The following is a 20,645-nucleotide window of genomic DNA, read 5'->3' as shown; positions in this document are numbered from 1 at the left end:
AAAGAGAAAGAAAGAGAGGAAGATAGACTTGTTATTCCACTTATTTATGCATTCATTGATTAATTCTTGTATGTGTCCTGACCTGGATCAAACCCACAACCTTGGCATATTAGGAAAAAAAATGATTAAAAATATATATCATTACATTGCATTTTTGCCCCAATCAATTTATTTCTTTTCCAATACAGAATGTGTGAAAAATTATATATAACAGGTTTTTAAAATTATTATTGTTGTTGAAACAAAAGGAAGTATATGTGGGCAGTGACAATAAATACACTCAATGTTGTTACTATGTCACACTGGACTGAGGTGGTACACAAAGAAAAAATAGCCCATTTTTTCGAAGTACTGTTTTGATAGGTTAGCTCCAGTCAACCTGGACACATAGCTTTCTCCTAACAGTCATTCTTACTTCAGTTCCGTAGGGAGGAGTAGAACATAGGAGAAAAAGATGAGAGTATTGTATTCTTAATAAAAATAAAACTAAGAAACAAATTTAGTTATTTTTTAAAATTTCTGAGCAAAGGACTCCTGTAAGAAGTTTTTGCAGGTTATTTTTTTATTTGGCTTATTAGATTTAGAGTCTGTAACAATTCTATAGTTTCTTCACTTAACCTGATATCGTAATACAGTCTTTTTGTAAAAATGCCACATTATTCTACTATATTTTTGGTAAAACTTAACTTACTTCAATAGACCTAACAACTTGAGATTTGACAAATTAAATTAAGAGTCAGAGTCATGTTCAACTGTGAAATCTTACAATGAAAGGGCTGAGATGACGGTAAGCTTGGAATTTTGGGGGTGGTCTCTGAAGGACCCGGCCTATAGGGGTATCTTCCAGTTTGATAAAATATAAAGGAACTGACTTGAACACTCTGATACTACCTGCTCCTTCACCTGAACTTATGTATTATTTCTTCCATATATTTCAATATTTTCTAAAATTGTTTTATAGTTACTCCCAAATCATGACTTCTGTATTAAAATTATTTTTATTTTATAATTGGTTTTAAAAAAAAATTTCTGACATGTCTTAAAATGGTAAAGCAGACTTTAGTCAGGACTATTTTGATACGTGTAGTGCAATGGAATTTTGTAGTAGGCAAGAGAAATTGGACTCAACTCTGAATATAAAAAAAAGTGGTTATTCATAGCCAAGGAGCTAGTGGGTGTCATTAGATAGATGAATACTAAAAGGAAATATTACAGATAACTATATGCTAGACTACCAATAAATAGTTGCTAAAGACCAGTCAGAATGATCAGGTATTACCTGGAAAATGATAGAGAATGAGGAATTTGATCAAGTATGTACCATGAAAGAGCAGATATCAGGGGGTGGAAAATTCTAGTTAAACCATTGTGACAGGAATCTTGCAAAGACTGGACTCTGTAAGGATCAAGATGGAAACAAGATTAGATGTAGATGATAAAAGAGCTCTGAGGAAGATGACAATAGTATGGTCAAGAAGAGACTCTATGTCATTGGCTCTTAGATTAAGCTAATATTGCTTAGTTACTTCATTATATGACCAAAGGTATTACTGATTTTAAGAAAAGCCATGTTTTAAAAATTATTTTAGGGTTACTTTTAATCTTGCCATTATATCTTCTGAAAAAGAGAAATATTTAAATATTTGGTTTTAAAAAGTATGACTACTATGTAATTCTTGAATTATTTTATTTTTTGTTGTACCACTTATTTTTGCATTTTTTTAATAAATTTTTATTAATTTTAATGGGGTGACATCAATAAATCAGGGTACATACGTTCAAAGAAAACATCTCCAGGTTATCTTGTCATTCAATTATGTTGCATACCCATCACCAAAAGTCAGATTGTCCTCCATCACCTTCTATCTTGTTTTCTTTGTGCCCCTCTCCTTCTTCCTCCCTCTCCTCCCCGCACCCCCGTAACCACCACATTCTTGTCCATGTCTCTGAGTATCGTTTTTATGTCCCACCTATGTATGGAATCAAGCAGTCTTAGTTTTCTCTGATTTACTTATTTCACTCCATATAATGTTATCAAGATCCAATCATTTTGTTGTAAATGATCTAATGTCATCATTTCTTATGGCTGAGTAGTATTCCATAGTGTATATGTACCACATCTTCTTTATCCACTCATCTATGGAAGGGCTTTTTGGTTGTTTCCATGTCTTGGCCACTGTGAACAATGTTGCAATGAACATGAGGCTACATGTGTCTTGACGTATCAATGTCTCTCAGTTTTGGGAGTATAAACCCAGTAGAGGGATTGCTGGGTCATATGGTAGTTCTATTTGCAGTTTTTTGAGGAACAACCATACTTTCTTCCATAATGGTTGTATTACTTTACATTCTCACCAACAGTGGATGAGAGTTCCTTTTTCTCCACAACCTTTCCAACACTTGCTATTACCTGTTTTGTTGATAATAGTTAATCTAACAGGTGTGAAGTGATATCTCATTGTAGTTTTGATTTGCATTTCTCTAATAACTAATGAAGATTAGCATCTTTTCATATATTTGTTGTCCATTTATATTTCTTCCTAGGAGAAATGTCTGTTCATGTCCTCTTACCATTCTTTTATTAGATTGTTTGTTGTTGAGTTTTCTAAAGTCTTTGTATATTTTGGATATTAGACCCTTATCTGAGCTGTTGTTTGAAAATATCATTTCTCATTTAGTAGGCTGTCTGTTTATTTTGTTGTCAGTTTCTCTTGCTGAGCAAAAACTTCTTAGTCTGATGTAGTCCCATTCATTTATTTTTGCCTTCACTCTCTTGCCTTTGAAGTCAAATTCATAAAGTGCTCTTTGTAACCAAGGTCCATGAGTTTAGTACCCATGTTTTCTTCTATGTACTTTATTGTTTCAGGTCTTATATTTAGGTCTTTGATTCATTTTGAATTAATTTAGTACAAGGGGACAAACTGTAGTTGAGTTTCATTCTTTGCATGTGGCTTTCCAGTTTTCTCAGCACCATTTGTTGAAGAGACTTTCTTTTCCCATTGTGTGTTGTTGGCCCCTTTGTCAAAAATTATTTGACCATATATATGTGGTTTTATTTCTGGACTTTCTATTCTGTTCCATTGGACTGAGTGTCTATTTTTCTGCCAATACCATGCTGTTTTGATTGTCATGGCTCTACAATATAATTTGAAGTCAGGTATTGTAATGCCCCCAGCTTCGTACTTTTTCCTTAGGATTGTTTTGACTATCGGGGTTTTTTACTATTCAATAGAAATCTGATGATTTTTTGTTCCATTACTTTAAAAAATGTCATTGGAATTTTGATGGGAATTCCCATTATTTTTGTATGTTGCTTTGGGTAATATGGTCATTTTGATTATATTTATTCTTCCTATCCAAGAACAAGGAATATTTTTCCATGTCATTGTATCTTTATCAATTTCCCTTAACAACGGTTTATAGTTTTCATTATATAGGTCCTTTACATTCTTTGTTATGTTTATTCCTAGGTATTTTATTTATTTTTTGTTGCAATCGTGAAAAGGATTATTTTTTTTAGTTTGTTTTCTAATGTTTCATTGTTGGCATATAGAAAGGCTATGGACTTTTGTATATTAATTTTGTATCCTGCGACCTTACTGTATTAGTTTATTGTTTCTAGTAGTCTTTTTGTGGAGTCTTTGGGGTTTTCGATGTATAGGATCATACCATCTGCAAAAAGTGAAACCTTTACTTTTTCTTTTCTGATATGGATGACTTTTATTTCTTTATCTTGTCTGATTGCTCGGGCTAGAACTTCTAGCACCACGTTGAATAAGAGGGGAGAGAGTGGACAACCCTGTCTTGTTTTTGATTTAAGGGGGAAAGTCCTCAGTTTTATGCCATTTAATATGATGTTAGCTGATGGTTTATCATATATGGCCTTTATCATGTCTTCTATACCCATTTTGTTGAGTGTTTAAACATAAAGTTGTGTTGTATTTTATCAAATGCCTTTTCTGCATCTATTGATAAGATCATGTGGTTTTTGTTCTTTGTTTTGTTGATATGGTGTATTACATTAACCGTTTTATGTATGTTGAACCATCCTTCAGATTCTGGGATGAATCCCACTTGATCATGATGTATTATTTTTTGAATATGTTGCTGTATTCGATTTGCTGGTATTTTGTTTAGTATTTTAGCATCTGTATTTTAGAGATAGTGTTCTGTAGTTTTCTTTTTTTGTGCCATCCTTGCCAGGTTTTGGTATGAGGGTTATGTTGGCCTCATAAAATGTGTTTGGGAATATTGCTTCTTGTTCCATTTTTTGGAAGACTTTGAGTACAATAGCATTATTTTATTTTATTTTTCATTTTTTCTATTCATAAGAGAGACAGAGAAAATGAGCAGAAGGGTGAGAGAAAGAAGCATCAACTCATTGTTCCACTTAGTTGTTCCTAATTCTTGCATTATTAAGTTGGCTGCCATTGTCATTAAAATGTTGAATAGAAGTAGCAAGAACTAAAACTTTTATTCCTGATAATAAGGGAAATCATTCAATTTTGCACTATTAATGATATTCATTTTTCAAAAAATCTATATTAGATTGAGAAAGTTCTTTAATTCACAACTTCCTGATTTTTTAAAAATAAGAAAGGGACATTGAATTGTGTCAAATGGCTACTCAACAACTATTATTAAATGATCATATGGTTTTCATTCCCTTTTATTCTTGTTGCTGTGGCTAATTACCCTAGTTGATGTTGAATTGTTCAATTGATTTTGCATTCCCAGAATAAAGCCCACTTGGCCATAATGTATTATTCCATAGTTATACTTAAATATTTCTTAGCCAAATTATTTTCAGTTACTTGTTAAGAGTATTTTCCTGATCTGACTTTTCTTTAAATTAAGTTTATTGCAGTGACAATGGTAAATACGATTATATAAATATAATTGTACTATTCTATGATATAGAATCTGTATATTGTACTTTGTACTCACCATTCAAATCCAAATTTCTTCTGTCATCATATATTTATGATGACATATATAGTGTGTAACTATATAGTTACACACTTCCTTTTACCTATTCTACCCCTATCCCCTTTCCTCAGGTAACCACCATACTGTTGTCTGTTTCTATGAGTTTTTGATGGTTTTTCTTATTAATTTGTTGCTATCAGTTTTAAATCCTACATATGTGAAATCATATGGTTCTTAATTTTTCTGTGTGGCTAAAATCATTTCTCTGCTAAATTATAATAGAGTTTTTATGTCAAGGTTTGGGATATTCTTTTAAAAAACTTTAATATCTTATTAAGCTGCAGCATCAGAAATATGTCAGCCTTATAAAGTGAATTAGGAATATATTGTCCACCTGTATTTTCTAAATGACAATGCAGATTAATATTGTTAAATTTTTATTTCTTGGTTTTAGACATCAAATTGTTGTTCCACTTCATTTATGCATTCACCAGTTTTTAAATTTTTAAAAATTTCACTAGTGAAATAATGTCAGAGAAAATTTGAAGGCAGATTCTTTACTACAAATTCTATTTTTAATGTCTAAAAAGATGTTTAGTTAAACAAAAAATAGTTTATTTTTCCTGTTAATTGTAAGTAGTTATAATTAAAAAAAAAAATGTGTCCCTTTCACCCGTGTTAAAACTTTTTAAAGCATGCAATAGTTACTAGTCAGGAACATTAACTTCTTTTTCCTTAGCTTGTCAAATAAAACAATGATAACAGCTAACACAATAGCCATCTGGTATAAATGAATAAAAATTATACCTATTATTTTATCATATAAGTAAAATATATTCTTGGTGTACCAAAAATTCTAGTAATACATTTATCTGCTCTATAAGATAAAAAGGATTAAAAATAGCTGAATTATTAAATTTATTGACATAAAGTATTACTATCTTTTCAATGTTCTTAGTTTCTATAGTAATGTTGGTAATCTACATTTTCCTCATTTTTTTCTCTATTAATCTTGCTAAGTATTTACCATGAAACTCCCTTTTCAAAAAACTAATTGTTAGATATGTTTACTTATTTTCACTCTGATATTTAGTATTATTTTAAATATATGTGTTTATATTACTAGCTTTTCGACCAATGTTTATTATAAAATAATTTCAGATTAACAAAACTTTTGTGAAAACTATATAGTTACACACTTACTTCACTCAGCTTTTCCTCTAGAAATTTTTAAATGTTTCACTAATTTATATATGCTGTACTTTATTATGTAGTTAAAATATTTTATAAATCACATTTTCATTTTTTTAGGAATCATGGGTTACACAAAAATGTGTTATTTGGGGGGGAGGTTGTAGAATTTAAAAAAATTATTTTTCAATTACAACACATCAATAGTATTTTCTATTAGTTTCAGGTGTACAGCACAGTGGTTAGACAATCAGACACTTTGGAAGTGATTCCCCAGTATTTCCAGTATTAACCTGTGATCATATACAGTTGTTTCAATGTTTTGACTATATTTCTTATGCTGTACTTTACATGCCAATGAACACTTTATTAACTATCAATTTGTACTTCTTAACCCTTTTACATTTTCCACCCAGTCCCTTACTTCCTCTTTCCTCTTTGGCAACCAGTAGTCTGTTCTCATGGACAGGAGACAATGTCAGTATTTAAGAGTCTGTTTCAACTTTTTTTTTTATTTAGTTCTTAAGATTTTACATATAAGTGAAATCATAAGGTATTTGTCTTTCTCTGACTTATTTCACTGAGCATAATACCCTTTAAGTCCAACTATGCTGTTACAAATGGTAATATTTCATTTTTTGTGTGTGAATGATATTCCATTGTTTATATATAATACTATATTTTATCCACTAGTATATTAATGGGCACTTTGGTGACTTTTATATTTTGGCTATTGTAAATAACACAGCAATGAACATAGGTGTGCATACATTCTCTCAAATTAGTTTTTTGAGTTTTTTCAGATATATACCCAGAAAATAAATCACTGGATCTTAAGACAGTTCATGATTAATTTCTTGAGGACCTGGCCTAATGTTTAAAATGCCTATACCAGTCTACATTACCACCAATAGTTCACTACTGTTCCCTTTTCTTCACATTCTTGTCAACACTTGTTTGCTGATTTATCGGTAATAACCATTCTGACAGGTGTGAGGTGATATAGTCATTTTAATTTGCATTTTTCTGATAGTTAGTGATGTTGAGCATCTTTTCATATGTCTATTGGCTATATATATGTCCTCTTTGGAGAAGCATCTACTCAAGTCTTCTGCCACATTTAATTGAATTGTTACTATTTCAGTGTTGAGTTGTATGAGTTCTTTATAAATTTTGGATTTTAACTCTTATATTTATCATGGGTGAATATCTTCCTCCATTCATTAGGTTGGGGGTTGGTTTTGGTGATGGTTTCTTATGCTGTGCAAAGTTATTTTTAATTTAATGTAGTCCTATTCATTTATTTTTTATTTTGATTCCTTGAACAAGGAGATGTAACAGAAAAATATAGCTAAGGGAAATTCAGAGATTTTACTGGCTATGTTTTCTTTTCAAAGTTTTATGGTTTTGAGTCTTTAAGTCTTTAATCCATTTTGAGTTTACTGTTGTATATGTAGATAGTAGTCAATTTTTTTAATGTATCTGCCCAATTTTCTCAACACCATTTATTGAATAGATTGTCTTTACCCCATTGTATGTCTCTGCCTCTTTTGTCACATATTGATATTAATTGACCATAAAGCTGTGAGTTTATTTCTAGGATATCTATTATGTTCCATTGATTTATGTGTTTTAATGTCAATAGCATGCTGTTTGTTTGTTTATTTATTTAATTGAATTTATTGGAATGATATATTATTGTTCACAAAAGCATACAGGTTTCAAGTGTACAACTCAACACAACATTATCTTCACATTGTATCATGTGCCCACTCCCCCAAGCAAAGTCTCTTTCTATCCCTATTCCTTCCTGGATTGGCTCACTTCCACCTAGTTACCAACCCTTTTTCCCTCTATCACCACACTGTTGTCTGCATCCATGTGTTATGTGTATATGATTTTTGGCTAATCCTTTCACCTTCTTTTATTCAGTCCCCTTACTTATTATATCCTTGCAGTATCATTTGATATCAGGTCATGTGATACCTCCAACTTTGTAAATACTTTCTCAAGATTGTGTGGCTATTCAGGATCTTTTGTTGTTCCATATAAATATTTAGGTTATTTGTTCTAGTTCTGTGAAAAATTTCATTTGTATTTTCGTAGTCAGTGCTTTGAATTGACAGATTACTTTGGGTAATATGGTCATTTTAACATTGTCTCCTGTCCATGAACATAGTATATGTTTCCACTTATTTTAATCTTACTCAACTTTTTCCTTCAGTGTCATAATGTTTTGAGTACAGATCATTTACCTTCTTTGTTAAATTTAATGGGTTTTTTAAAGCAATTATATTGAATTGTTTTTCTTAGTTTTCCTTTCTGATAGTTCATTATTGGTGTATAAAAATGGAACTTATTTCTGGCAATTTACTTTGTATCCTGCTAATTTACAAAATTAATTTATCAGTTCTCATAGCTTTTTTTTTAGTAGAGTTTTCTATATTTAGTATAATGTCATGTGCAAAATTGCCTGCAATGATAGTTTTACTTCTTCCATTTCAATGTGCATGTATTTTTTTTATTATTTTAACCTGATTGCTGTGGCTAAGATTTCTAGTACTAAGTTGAGTAAGAGTGATAAAAGTAAACATCCATATCTTGTTCCTGACCTTAAGGAAACAATGTATATTTGGTAATATTCACTTGCAAAGCCATTGACTATGAAGTAAGCATGGGTTTGTTGTATATGGTATCTATTGGGCTGAGGTATGTTTGCCCTATTCTCACATTGCTGAAAGCTTTTTTAAAATAAGAAATGGGTTTGTCAAATACTTTTTCTGTATCAATTGATATAATCATATGATTTGTATTCTTTATTTTGTTTATGTGGTGAATCACTAACTGATTTGTACATATTGAACCAATCATGCATCCCAGGAATAAATCCCACTTGATTATGGTGTATGATAGTTTAATGCAGGGGTCAGGAATCTATGGCTCGCGAGCCAGATGTGGCTCTTTTGATGGCTGCATCTGGTACACAGAAAAATCTTTAAAAACAAAATAATAATGTTAAAAATATAAAACATTCTCATGAATTACAATCCATTCATTTCCTACCACTCATGTTCATGGTTGCGGGTAGCTGGAGCCAATCGCAGCTGTCCTCCAGACAACACCAAATTTTTATTGGATAATGCATAACATACACAGGTCATTGTATGGCTCTCATGGAAATACATTTTAAAATATGTGGTATTCATGGCTCTCTCAGCCAAAAAGTGTCCCAACCCCTGGTTTAATGTATTACTGAATTTATTTTACTAATCCTTTGTTGAAGATTTTTGCATCTATGTTCATCAAGAATATTATCCTCTAATTTTCTTTCTTTGCAATGTCTGTATAGGTTTTGGAACCAGGATACTGCTGGCCTCATAAATTGATCTTGGGAGTTTTCCCTTCTTTTAAATTTCTGAAAATAGTATGAGAAAAACGGGTATTTAATCTTCTTTGAATATTTGGTAATATTAACTTGCAAAGCCATTTGCTTCAGGACTTTTATTTTGTTATTTTATTTTTTTTGGTTGTAATCAGTATATGTTGATTTTTGGTTTCTTCTTGATACAGTCTTAAAGATGTTATGTTTCAAGGAATTTATTTCTTTCACTTATTCAAGTTGTTGGCAATTTCTTTCATAGTATTTTTTTTTTTTTTTTTTTTTTGTAGAACTGTAAGGTCAGTTGTCACTTCTCATTGATATCCGATTTTATTTGAGTGCTCTCTTTTTTCTTGATGAGTCTGGTTAAAGTTTATCAACATTGTTTATTTTTCTTTTCAAACAACCCGCTTTTGGTTTCCAGAATTGTTTCATTGAAACTTTATTTTACTCTATTTTTTCTTTAGTTCTGCTCTGATCTTTATTATTTCCTTCATTCTGCTCACTTTGGGCTTCACTTATTGTTCTTTTTCTAGTTCTTTTATGTGTAAGATTAGATTGTTAATTTAATTTTTCTTGTTTCTTGAGGTAGGCCCCAAATGTTATGCATTTCCTTCTTAAGGCTGCTTTTGCTGCGTCCCTAAAATTTTGGGTTGTTGTATTTTCATTTTTATTTGTTGCAAGGTATTTATTTCTTCCTTGATTTCATTGTTTAGTATCATGCTATTTATCAGTTTGTTTTCCTTGCAACTGATTTCTACTTTCATACTTTTGGGGTCAAAGAAGATACTGCATATGATTTCAATCTTCTATAATTTACTGAGACAGTTTTGTGTCTCACATGTGGTCTATCTTGAAAAATGTTCTACGCATACTTGAAAAGAATGCATATTCTGCTTTTATATGAAATGCTCTAAAAATATCAATAAATTAATCTGATTTAATGTGTCAATAAAGACTGTTATTTCCTAGTTCACTTTGTAGCTGTTGATTTCAAAGGGTTATTAAAATCCCCTATTTAGACTGTATTACTGTAAATCTCTCCCTGTATATCCATTAATATTCACTTTCCTTATTTAGGTACTTCTATGTTGGGTGCATAAAGGTTTTCTACAGCTCCATACTCTTGTTGGATTGATACCATTATCACTACATAATGTCCTTCTTTGTCTTTTATTATAGCTTTTGTTTTAAAGTCTATTTTGTCCAATATAAGTATTACTACCCCAGCTTTTTAATTTTATGTCCATTTGCATCAATTATCTCTTTTCAATCCTCTTTCAATCTATAAGTATCTTTCATTCTGATGTTATTCTCTTATAGACAGCAGGTATATGGGTACTGCTTATTCAACCAGTAACCCTAAGTCTTTTGATTGGAGCATTTACTCTATATTTAAAGTGATTAATGACAGGTACAAAGTTATTGCTAGTTTGTTCTTTATAATTATGGTATGTTCCTTTTTTCTCTTTTTCTTAAAGAAGGCTCTTTAACATTTCTCATATCTGTTGGTGTTGACCAACTAATTTAGCTTTTTCTTGACTTTATTTCTTCTTTATTTTTAAATGATAGTTCTAATGTGGTATTTTATGACCCCACACATTAATGATAAAATGGATGACTAGATAAAAGTACAATTATTAAATCAATTATTGTTTACTTTTCAAGTACGTTGGTTTCTAAATACCTTGATATTTATCTGTATTTTAACGTTGTGTCAGAAAACATACTCTGTATAATTTCAATCTTTGTGATCTGTAGCCTATAATATTCTGTATCTTTATTAATGTCTCATAGAAAGAATTTGGTTTCTCCAAATGTTTGTGGAAGTTTTCTGTAAATATCAAATAAATCGTTAGTTCATGGTGTTTTTAAATCTCTTATCTATTGAAATATATACTTTTTGTCGTATTGGTTTTATCAATTACTCAGAGTAATTTAATGTCTCTTCCCCAATAATAAATATAGATGTGTTCATTCCTTTTATTGTGAGATTTTGCTCATTTATCTATCTATATATATATATATATATACATACACACACACACATATATATATACACACACACACACATATGTACTTTAACTTTAAACAGGTTTTTTTTGTTTTGTTTTTTATTTTTATTTTATTTATTCATTTTTAAAGAGGAGAGAGAGAGACAGAGAGGGAGAGAGAGAAGAGAGAGACAGAGAGAGAGAAGGGGGGAGGAGCTGGAAGCATCAACTCCCATATGTGCCGGCAACCTCAGCATTTCCAGGTCGACGCTTTATCCACTGCGCCACCACAGGTCAGGCAAATATGTACTTTAACTTTCAGAGAGTAAAAATAGGCTACGTATAAGTATATATGTAATTTGTTTATATTTCAGGTTTTATAAATGTTTTTATGAATTCCACATGAATTGATCTTTATAACACTAAAAAATGTTCATGTCCATAAAATCTCTTTAAAAAATCTACTTTGATAATGATACCAGGTGTTTTATGGTTATTATGCATGATATATAATTGTCCACATATTCAGTTTCACCTATTTATGTCTTCATATCTAAAAAATGTCTCTTGAAAAGAACATTTAGTTGAGTCTCCCTTTTTTATCCAGACTAATTGTATGATTCTCTTCTATAATTTCAATATTAATCCCATGTCAATGATCATTATTGAAACTATACTGGATCAGGTTATTAATTATATTTGAATTATTTATCATATCCATTATGTTACAAGAATCATTAGTTATTTTATAATAAAAATTAATCCTTTGTCAACCATAAAACTTATGCTTGTTAAGTCTTATTTTAGAAGTCCTTTGCCAGTTAAGAATTGTCAAGATAGCATAACACTATTTTTATTTCACTAAATATTTAGCTTTCATATTGTTTTTAATTCATATGAAGAAAGAATTTCAATTATTGTGAGTCTTTCTTCAACATTAACTTATGTACATATATTGAGTTCATTTTACTAAGTAACCTTATTTACCAAGCAGTCAACTTTAGTCCCCTTCCTCATTGTTGGTACCACTTCTAACATAAACTAACTTCAAATGTAGAGTAAAAAATATTTTTCCTAAACACTTCATTAGTTTCATTTGTGGACTGGTATTTTCAAGGAAACTGTCACAGTGTATTCATTCATATATTATTGTATTATATTTATTAAAAGAATGTTTCTTGGCTCTGGCTGATTGGCTCAGTGGTAGAGCATTGGCCAGTCCTGGGTAGATTCCATGTCAGGGCAAATAGAAGAAGCAACCACCTACTTCTCCACCCCTTACCCTCTCCCTTTTCTATCTCTCTATTCTCCTCCTGCAGCCATGGCTTGGTTGAAGCAAGTTGGCTTTGGGAACTGAGGGTGGCTCCATGGCCTTGCTTTAGGCACTAAAATAGCTTGGTTGCTGAGCAACAGAGCAATAACCCCAGATGGGCACAGCATTACTGATAGGGGGCTTGCTGGGTGGATCCTGGTTTGGGCACATCCAGGAGTCTATCTCTCTGCCTCCCCACTTCTCACTTAAGAAAAATAAGAAAAATAATTTTTTTTCTAATAACTGATTTAATAATTAAGGTACTTTTATGCATTAATCTACTTATCATTAATTTGTAAAGCTCATTAAAAATTATAACTTTTAATGTGTTGTGGATCACACATGCAAATGTCATATAAAATTCAAAGTAATTTTCCACATAATGTATATATTTCTCAGAAAAAATATGCAGAGAAACTTCTCTATGAAACTGTGATTATGTTTAATAGTAAAAGTTAACAAGAGTGTCAAATAAATAGTGACAAAAGAAGATTTGATTTGGGTGAGAGGCATATAGATGATGTATCATGGATTTTCACATTTGAAAACTACATAATCTATTTTTTTTTTTTGTATTTTTCCGAAGCTGGAAATGGGGAGAGACAGTCAGACAGACTCCCGCATACGCCCCACCGGGATCCACCCGGCACGCCCACCAGAGGGCGACACTCTGCCCTTCCGGGGCGTCGCTCTGTTGTGACCAGAGCCACTCTAGCGCCTGGAGCAGAGGCCAAGGAGCCATCCCCAGCGCCCGGGCCATCTTTGCTCCAATGGAGCCTCAGCTGCGGGAGGGGAAGAGACAGAGAGGAAGGAGAGGGGGAGGGGTGGAGAAGCAGATGGGCGCCTCTCCTGTGTGCCCTGGCCGGGAATCGAACCCGAGACTCCTGCGCGCTGGGCCGACGCTCTACCGCTGAGCTAACCGGCCAGGGCACTACATAATCTTATTAACCAACATTACCCAAAATTTTTAATTAAATTTGTTGAGTTGATTTAATTACCCCACTTTTTTTGGAGAAACTTACTGAATCCAGATGAGAGACAAAATACGAGTATATGCAAGAATAAACAAATACAATTTTAGATGACAAACTTAATAATTGATTTGTTATTTTAGTTCTACCAGCTGTTGCAAAGTGATAGCTCCAGCCACCTGCCTCATTATAATCACTACTATTCAAAACTTGTACCAGTTTGTTGATGCAAAAGGTGTTTTTAAGACTCTTTTTTTAGATTATTTTTGAAGTATCTCCAAGTATTTTCTATTAACTTGTCTTGGTTGACAATAAACAACAATTAAAATACAAATTAATACATAAAATATACTATTAATATTTGAAAACACTTTACTATGCTTTATTATTTGACAAGGAATATTCATTAGGCAGGCAAAATATGAACTCGAAAGATATTACAGTAAATACAATATATTAAAATCAGATGACACAATTGATGGTATCAATAATTCTAAAATTTTGTGGGGGTAAGCCTATACCTTTAAATTCTAATTAATTGAAGAGAGGAGCCACATTTCAGAAGTAATAGTAAATTTGCTAATGTTTTAATTTTAGATATTACAAATCCAAAACTGAGCTTGAACAAATATTATACTTTGGTCCTGAAACAGTGCTTTTATGACATGTATTTATATGGTATAAAGCCTACTAAAATAAGTTATTAGACAATAATACTAACTTTTTGATAAAATACCAACCACCTCAATCTTACTAGAAGGATTCTTCCAGAGATATTGTTTTTGTTATTTTAAAAAGCATAGCCAAAATGTTGAATAAAACTTATGTACAATATACCATAAAAGAGAATTTACATATTATGTATAATTATGTAAATATAGATTTACTTCTTAATCTGTCAAGCAATTTTCTAAGATAGATTTTAAAAGCCTCTGTGTGAATCTTCAGATCAAATTTCAAACCCAAATTTCATTCTTCACACTACAGAGCCAAGGCTAATATTCATTTATGTTACTGGCACTTATTTTATAAATTAGTATAATTTACTAGTCATCAAAAAATTGGTTTGAGAATTATGCTCATAAACCATTAGCAGTGTATTTTTTAACTGTTGTATGTAGAAACCGAAATAAGATGGCTTGTATTTTAAGTCCCACCCCATAGTTCTGATATGTGAATTTAGGAAAATATAAAATAAACTATTAAAACATCATTTTTCTACTATTTAAAATAAAAACAAGAAAATAATTACTTTGAGGATTAAGATAACATTGATGGTGCTCAGGATAATGTTTCAAACATAGCACTATTTTTTTGACAAGCGGATCAATGCCATGGTATAGATGTCTTTAAGAGTATTTCTCTCTGGGAAACTAATGTACCTCTCTCTTTTAGTCAAAATTTAGCTCTCTAGATACTCCCTTATTTCATTGATTTTTTAAAATTCTTCAGTTTTTTTTTGTAACTTTGCTTCTTTCATGCTAATTTATTGCTAATACAAGTATTTTTTTCTAGCTTAGGTTTTCAGTTTTCAGGACCTGCAAATTAAATTAACACCTATTTAATAATACTGAAACTTGAAGATTGGCTAATATATATTGGCCACACAAACTTTAGGACTTCCTTATATATAGTGATTATGTATGCTCCCAATGGTATGTTCATTTACATATCTCTCTGGGCAATGAACCTGGTGGTGGGTATGACTGTTTAAAATATTACTTAATACATTAAATTACAACCATGTTTCTTAAGAAAATTGATAGTGGAATATCTTTCAAGTTGGGAGAGAAGCCCTGAGAGAAGAACAAAGGATAAAACAAGAAGAGGTGGAGTGGAGGAAAGCAAGAGGGTGCCATGATGAAAAAAAGTAAAAAAAAAAAAAAAAAAAAATTTGAATTATTCTTCACTCGCTCAAAAGATTAAAGTCATAATATTACCAGTTGGCTCAATGGTAGAGCGTCGGCCTGGTGTGCAGGAGTCCCAGGTTCGATTCCAGCCAGGGCACACAGGAGAGGCGCCCATCTGTTTCTCCACCCCTCCCCCTCTCCTTCCTCTCTGTCTCTCTCTTCCCCTCCCTCAGCCAGGGCTCCACTGGAGCAAAGATGGCTCGGGGACTGAGGATGGCTCTACGGCCTCTCACTCAGGTGCTAGAATGGCTCTGGTTGCAACAGAGCAATGCCCCAGATGGGCAGAGCGTCGCCCCCCTGGTGGGCGTGCTGGGTGGATCCCGGTCGGCCGCATGCAGGAGTCTGTCTGACTGCCTCCCCGTTTCCAACTTCAGAAAAATACAAAAAAAAAGTCATAAAATTAAAACACAAAAGTAAATAACAATGGACTAACTCCAACTTATCTCAAATTGGAAATATAGTCTAAGTATTATAGAGAGTTAATAAAACGATAATAGGACAGAGCTTAGCTTAATTGGCATGATCATTTTATCACTGAAAATACACTGAAGTAGAAGTTAAATATGAATGATAGCCAGTTCTAATAATGACTAGCCATGGGAATATGTCAATTTAGAGTAATAGTGCTGTTAGAAGAGAAAGAGAGAGGGATAGATAGGGACAGACAGGAAGGGAGAGATGAAAAGCAACAATTCTTCATTGCAGCACCTTAGTTGTTCACTAATTTTCTCATATGTGCCTTGAAAGAGGGGAAGGGGCTCCAGCCAAGCAAGTGAGCCCTTGCTCAAGCCAGCAACTTTTGGCTCAAGCCAGTGACTTTTGGCTCAAGCCAGCAACCTTGGGCTTAAGCCAGCAACCATGGGGTGATGTCTATGATCCCATGCTCAAGCCAGCTAACCCACACTCAAGCCGGTAGCCCATGCTCAAGCCAGTGAGCTCATGCTCAAGCCAGTGAGCCCACACTCAAGTCAGTGATCTTGCAGTTTTGAACCTGGATCCTCTGCATCACAGGTCAATACTCTATCCACTGTGCCACCGCCTGCCCAGGCAAGTACCCTACTCTTAACATAGGAACTTATTTATGTATGAGTCTGAAAAAGTAAATCTCTGGTATCTGTACAAATTAAATATATAGCACTGTCTTTATTTTCTTTCTTATAATCTTTATGGAGAATCTATCTAAAATTTAATATTAATATAGCTCTAATCTTCATCATAATTAGCTTAATAATATTACTGTCTACAGAATGTTTCACATGTAATATGTCCTTTAGTTTTTATATAAGAAAAATGGAAAGGCAGATAAAGGAAGGGAATGGGCAGAAGGTCTGTGGTTAAATTCACTTGGGAAATTTGTGAGAAACAAAGGATTCCTTCATGGCCTGCCCCTACCATGAATATTGGCAAAAGTCCATTAATTTACACATTAGATTATTAATATTTGTTGAAGTGTGAGAGCATCATTGTTGATATTCTATTAAAATAATAAATCATTTTTGTTTGTACAACCAAAATGAAAGCCACAATTTTTCTTTAAGCTACAATTCACAGGAGTACATTTCAACCAAAGGGAAAAAGACAATGTATGTTATAGTCTGTGAACTGTTCTAAAAATTCCTTTTATTTATTCTGCAGTCTAACATGATGAGTAACAGTCAATAAATGATCTAAAGTTTAAAGGCTACTTATTTCAGGATATCCTTAATTGTGTTTCTAGTGTTTATTGAAGGAGCCATATAACTATGATTGAGATAATTAGTCATTGCTTATCTTTTCCTTCTTTCCTACACTGGAATATCATTTTACTGTAACATCAAGTTTAACTTTTGATTAGTAAAGTTCATGATGTTTCACCTTTAAATAAAAATTTTAGGAATAAAATATTCCTAGAATTAATTAATGGCACATCAAAGTTGAACAAATTAGCTGAATAATTTTAAATGTCTGTGGTCATAATTAAGGTTTTGGGAGTTAATTAGTATGCTTTTTAATAACAATGTTGGGTAGATATAGATTTACTGTAAATCTTTACTCTAAGAAAGAATAATTTATTATTCTTTTTTGTTGTTGTTGTATTTTTCTGAAGCTGGAAACAGGGAGAGACAGTCAGACAGACTCCCTCATGCGCCCAACCAGGATTCACCCAGCACACCCACCAGGGGGCGATGCTCTGCCCCTCCAGGGCATCACTCTGTTGCGACCAGAGTCACTCCAGTGCCTGGGGCAGAGGCCAAGGAGCCATCCCCAACGCCCGGGTCATCTTTGCTCCAATGGAGCCTTGGCTGCGGGAGGGGAAGAGAGAGACAGAGAGGAAGGAGAGGGGGAGGGGTGGAGAAGCAGATGGGCACTTCTCCTGTGTGCTCTGGCTGGGAATCGAACCCGGGACTTCTGCATGCCAGGCTGACGCTCTACCACTGAGCCAACCGGCCAGGGCCAATTTATTATTCTTAAAGTTGAAAACTTATAAGTAAATATGTGATAATCAATAGGCAAGAAGTCTTCAAGAGTAAATTAATTGAATGAAAATGTAACCTATATATAATTTTAATATTATCAACCCTATTTTACATATGGAACATTGACAAAATTTTTATATAACCTTCTCAAGATCAAACAATAACAGAATGTGAAACGAGGTGATTCTGACTATACTGTATAATATTACGTCAATAGTTGTGCAAGTAATATAGATTAAATCCATCTAGTTTGTATTTTTAAAAACAATGGGCAAATTTAAAATAAAATAGTAAATTTACTCTACATAAATATTTGTGTTTTCTGGTTTTGAGGCCTTTCTGTAAAACTAGTGAGTTAAACTTAAATGATGTTACCAAACAATATTTGTAATGCTTTATTTCTAAAAGCAAATACTGTTCTCCAGTGGTAGCTAACATTTCTGAAGATATGACTCTGTCCTTCACACAAATGGCAAACAGTGTATTTTCTACCAAACGTTTTATCTTTGAGTGTAAGCTAAAGGTGATATGGCTTATTGCAGAATATGAGGGTCATCATGAAAATGAATTTCAATATTCCTTGAAATGTGTGAGCCATCAATTGTGAAGAAAAGCCTTGAGCATGAACAATAAAATCATAAATTCTCTTGCAATCTGTTATTTGTATAAAATAAAAAATAAAGATAAATGTAAGTATAGATAGTATATGTCATCATTAATACAATATTTCAACACAAGATGAGGGAAAAAGAGGTTTTATATGCTGTTGAATATCCATATGCTAGTTTTATTAAAATTTATACTAAAATTTTGAGAAAACATATCAAGGACATACAAATTATAATTGATATACAGTAATAAAGTATAGCTGATAAATAATAGAAGATGCAACCAACAGAATTGAAAGCAAAAATAATGTAGAAATTAAAATAATCACCCAGTATCATTGAGAGTTACCCATTCTGACAAATTTTATTGTATTCAATAAAATATAAGTTGACTCACTATTTAAAACACTAAAATGAACATCTATATCATAACCATCAACCTCCTATTATTTCAGCAATGCCCTCACCCGACACTTAGATAAATAACCATTGCTTAAAAATTATTGAAAAATTTAGATGTGTTTGTTATTCTCCTGAAGACTGGACAGACACCTTGCATAGAGCATGAGGGGCATGACGCAGTATGTAGAGCAGGGGTCCCCAAACTATGGCCCACGGCCCGCATGCGGCCCCCTGAGGCCATTTATCTTGCCCCCGACGCACTTCCGGAAGGGGCACCTCTTTCATTGGTGGTCAGTGAGAGGAGCATAGTTCCCATTGAAATACTGGTCAGTTTGTTGATTTAAATTTACTTGTTCTTTATTTTAAATATTGTATTTGTTTCTGTTTTGTTTTTTTACTTTAAAATAAGATATGTGCAGTGTGCATAGGGATTTGTTCATAGTTTTTTTTATAGTCCGGCCCTCCAATGGTCTGAGGGACAGTGAACTGGCCCCCTGTGTAAAAAGTTTGGGGACCCCTGATGTAGAGGGTACAGGGTGTTATACTGAGCAGGACACTTGAAACCATGTCAATATAATAATTAAAAAAAAATAAAGATTGGAGAGGGTTCAAAATATAAAGCTGGTCTAAGAACACTGGGAAAAAATCTCAATTGTTTGGGAAAGAAAAACTTATAAGAAATAAATATGATAAAGTTTAAAATAAATACAAATAAATAAGAATCAATAGTTTGGATAATAGTAAAAGCATAACATATAATATACATTGTGCCTGTAAAGTCACGGTGCACTTTTGACCGGTCACAGAAAAGCAACAGAAGACGATAAAATGTGAAATCTGCACAAAATAAAAGGAAAACCCTCCCAGTTTCTGTAGGATGATGTGGCAGTATGTGCGCATGTGCAGATGATAATGTAACACCGTGTATACAGCAGAGCAGCCCACAGCCATGCCAGTTAAGATGTGGACGGTACAGAGGAAAGTTCAGTGTGTTCTGTGGCTCGCTAAATTCGAATCCGTGACCAAAGTGCAAATGTGAATATTGGCGCGTTTATAACGAAGCGCAACCACATAGGAATAACATTACTGGGTGGGATAAGCAGTTAAAGGAAACCGGCAGTTTGGTGGAGAAACCTGTTCTGGTAGGCCATCAGTCAGTGACGAGTCTGTAAAGGCTATATGGGATAGATACCTAAGGAGCCCTAAAAAATCTGTGCATGAGCCCATTTCGAACTGCACTGAAACTGGGAGAGTCTTCCTTTCATTTGGTGCAGATTTCACATTTCTATCTTCTTTTGTTGCTTTCCTGTGACAGGTCAAAAGTGCACCATGACTTTATGGACACATGTATTTCCACATGTAAATAAAAGCTCTGCATGCCAACATGTAAGAGTTTCTATCACGAAGAACACAGATTTGGTATTTTTACATAAGGATAGTCAAAAATACCCTGAAAATGGAAAAAAAAATATATATATATAACAGTATATATA

The sequence above is a fragment of the Saccopteryx leptura genome, chromosome 1, assembly GCF_036850995.1.
Source record: "Saccopteryx leptura isolate mSacLep1 chromosome 1, mSacLep1_pri_phased_curated, whole genome shotgun sequence".
Taxonomy (NCBI): domain Eukaryota; kingdom Metazoa; phylum Chordata; class Mammalia; order Chiroptera; family Emballonuridae; genus Saccopteryx; species Saccopteryx leptura.
The sequence above is the reverse complement of the archived record's forward strand: the minus strand, read 5'-3'. Positions refer to the sequence as shown.